Source organism: Brassica napus, unplaced genomic scaffold, assembly GCF_020379485.1.
Source record: "Brassica napus cultivar Da-Ae unplaced genomic scaffold, Da-Ae ScsIHWf_193;HRSCAF=342, whole genome shotgun sequence".
NCBI classification, from domain to species: domain Eukaryota; kingdom Viridiplantae; phylum Streptophyta; class Magnoliopsida; order Brassicales; family Brassicaceae; genus Brassica; species Brassica napus.
The window spans coordinates 135,001-138,624 of NW_026015355.1; positions in this window are offsets into that span (position 1 = coordinate 135,001).

The window sequence follows — 3,624 nt, forward strand, 5'->3', positions numbered from 1 at the left end:
TGCCATGATCCAACTTCCAAGTAACGGGACCCTGCATAAAAACAACTCAGCAATCAATTGATTATAACTCACAGTTTTTGGTTGACCGTGGCCTTGACCCCAAACCCGACTTCTGTGATCCGAACCCTTTCCCGACCTTCACAAGTAGACCCACGTCTGGACTGATCTTCACTTGAACTGGTCTCCACTAGAACTGATCTCTCTTCACTTGAACAGAATCTTCTCCAAGTGCTGACTCAAAATCGGCAGAGTAACTGTTCTCGAAAACTGCCTAAATCGCTCGAAAACTATCGAAACTCGATCTTTCTTTCTTTGCTTTCTCTCTCACGTTTTTCTCTGAGTTTCAGGTGTGCTGGATGGTTTAAAATGAGCTGGGGTCGTGGGGTTTATATAGGATGCAGCAACCAATCAGAACAAGCCGTGTGGCAGCCCGTGTGTCGCCTCGCATGGCTCCGGACGCATGCGTCGCGGCACCTCGTGCTCCACATGTCTGATGGCATGACCAGGACATCATGCAGAGTGACACCATGCCCTCCAGATGTCTGATCCACGGCCTGACCTCATCCAGATTGACACTCAGCGCACACATGTCGCTCAGCATGCTCCGATCGCAGGTTTCGCGGCACCTCGTGCTTCTGGGTGTCAATCAGCATGCTGTGCTCTCCTGGGCTTCAACACCTCCTGCTTCCCTTGCCACATACCATGCCAGGCAGGTTACATCACGTCCTTATCTCATAGATAAGGCCAGCTCGAGCTTCTCGGTCCATTCGACTGATTTCGACCCTTCCGATGAATTTTCGTCCCGCGATCAATCCCGAATATTTTTCTACGCCCGTTCTGATGAGATGAATATTTTTAATAAACTCCAAGTGAATCCTGACCTTGATGGAAAATATTTCTCGAGCCTCCGGCTTCCTCGAAAAATCGATAATACCAAAATTAGGGTTTTCGCCCAACTTCGGGTTTTCCCGTCGTGCTTCAATCCCGTCGTGCTTGCTTCCCGTCCTGCTTAATTCCCGTCCTGCTTTCGACTTATAATGTCTTCAGAATAATATTTTACTGATACGAAGATATTCTGAGAAAACTTCGCGATGAAGAAACGTCAATCTTCAAAAACGTCGAGCTTCTAAACCGTCGTGCTTCAAAAATGTGATTCTTCCAAAACTGCCGTCTGATCAATCTAACACTTTTCTAACCATGGTCCAGCAGCTTATGGTTCACCCATGATCAATTCTTCGACCATCCATTGCCCGCGGTACAACCACTAAATAATAATATTTTTTTTTTTTTTTTTTTTTTTTTAAGGGTTTCTACATTCTCCCCCCGTTAACAGAATTCGTCCTCGAATTCTAAGGCTCTGAGGGGCCTCCTTCTTCATTACAACGTCCTCTCGGAAAAACTCCGGGTGATCGGTTTTAAATCTCGCTTCATCCTCCCAAGTAACATGAATCCTGTTTTGTCTTCCCCAGAACACTTGTACTTGAGCAATCTCACGCTTTTTGAGCTTCCGAATACGCCGTTCTCCTAATCTGATTGGTCCTTCCGGATACGTAAGGTTTGTCTCCAACTCCTCGATTCTCTCGGGTTCAACAGTACTTGGATCCCGTATATGTTTCCGAAGCATGGAAACATGGAATACTGGATGTAGATGCATATCTGCTGGCAGATCCAATCGGTAAGCTACCTCACCAACTTTCCCGATGATCTTGTACGGACCAATGAACCTGACCGCAAGTTTCCCGACCTTGCCAAATCTGTCCTTCCCTTTCTGTGCAGTAACCTTCAAATAGACCCAATCTCCTATCTCAAAAGTTACTTCTCTTCTTGACTGGTCTGCGTACTTCTTCTGACGGTCTTGAGCCTTCTTCATGTTGGCCTGAATCGTCTCCAGTTTAATCATGGTCTCCTGAACAATAGGTGACCCAAACATTCTTCTTTCGCCCACTTCCGTCCAACACATAGGCGTCTTGCATGGCCTTCCGTATAATGCTTCATAAGGTGACATCCCTATGCTCGAATGATGACTGTTGTTATACGAGAACTCAACCAACGGTAAATGCTTCTCCCAAGTTCCTGCCCAATCGAGAATACACATCCGCAGCATGTCCTCGATGGTCCGAATGGTCCTTTCCGTTTGGCCATCTGTTTCTGGATGGAACGCCGTGCTTCTGTACAGTTTAGTTCCCAAGGCTTCTTGCAGTGCTTCCCAAAATGATGCCGTGAACCTTGGATCGCGATCTGAGACGATGTCAGAGGGTACACCATGTAACTTCACGATTTGGTCGATGTACAGCTCGGCCAAAACTTCAACTTTATCAGTGTCCCGCATAGGCAACAAGTGTGTGACCTTGGTTAACCTATCCACAATCACCCATATCGAGTTGTTCGATCTACCTGGAGCAATAGGTAATCCGGTGATGAAATCCATGGAAATAGAGTCCCATTTCCATTGAGGTATCGGAAGACTCTGCAACAATCCTCCTGGAACTTGATGTTCCACCTTGACTTGTTGACAAGTTGCACACTGAGCAACCCATTGTGCTACTGATCTCTTCATGCCCGGCCAATGATAGTATCTTCTCACGTCTCGGTACATCTTCGAACTTCCAGGATGGATACTGAGTAAAGAATGATGTGCAATCCTTAGTATCTCATCTCTCAGCCCTTGTCCTTTAGGAACCGTGATCCTCCCATTAATTAGCAAGGTTCCGTCCTCCGCCAAGTAGTATCCCGCATTATTTGGCCCGGCTTGTCCTTTGAGTTCTTCAGCAATCTTCAGTAACTTCTCATCCTTAAGTTGTTCTTCTCGAATTCTCTGAATCAAGCTGGCCTGATTCACCGCTTGAAGTCCCAATGGCTCGCTTGTCTGCCCTTCCAAAACGACCAACTTCACTTGTTTCAACTCCTGGTTCAATAGCTCCACTTCTTTCTCTAAATCTGCGTCCAACTTTCTTCGACTTAAGGCGTCCGCAACAACATTCGCTTTACCAGGATGGTAGCGAATCCGTATGTCGTAGTCTGCCACAAACTCCATCCACCTACGCTGGCGCAGGTTGAGATCTGGCTGAGTGAAGAGGTATTTAAGACTTTGGTGGTCCGTGTATACCTCCACTTCTTCCCCGTACAAGTAAGATCTCCAAATTCGCAAAGCGAACACCACGGCCGCTAACTCCAAGTCATGTGTACTGTAGTTATCCTCATGCTTCCGTAGTTGTCGCGAAGCATATGCAATGACTCGCCCATCTTGCATAAGAACACAACCTAACCCAACGCGTGAAGCATCCGTGTAAACCGTGTAAGGTTTACCTTGCTCGGGCAAAGCTAACACAGGTGCGGTCGTGAGAGCTTCCTTCAACTTCTTGAATGCCCTCTCGGTTTCTTCCACCCATAAGAAAGGAACTCCTTTACCGGTAAGTTTAGTTAAAGGCTTTGCAATGGAGGAAAAGTCCTTAACAAACTTCCGATAATAGCCCGCAAGTCCGAGAAAACTCCTCACTTCTGTCACAGTGGTAGGTCGAGGCCATTCTCGTATGGCTTGGACCTTTTCTGGATCAGCAGCCACGCCCTCTCCTGATACTATGTGACCCAGAAATCCTATCTCTCTCTTCCAAAACGAGCACTTGC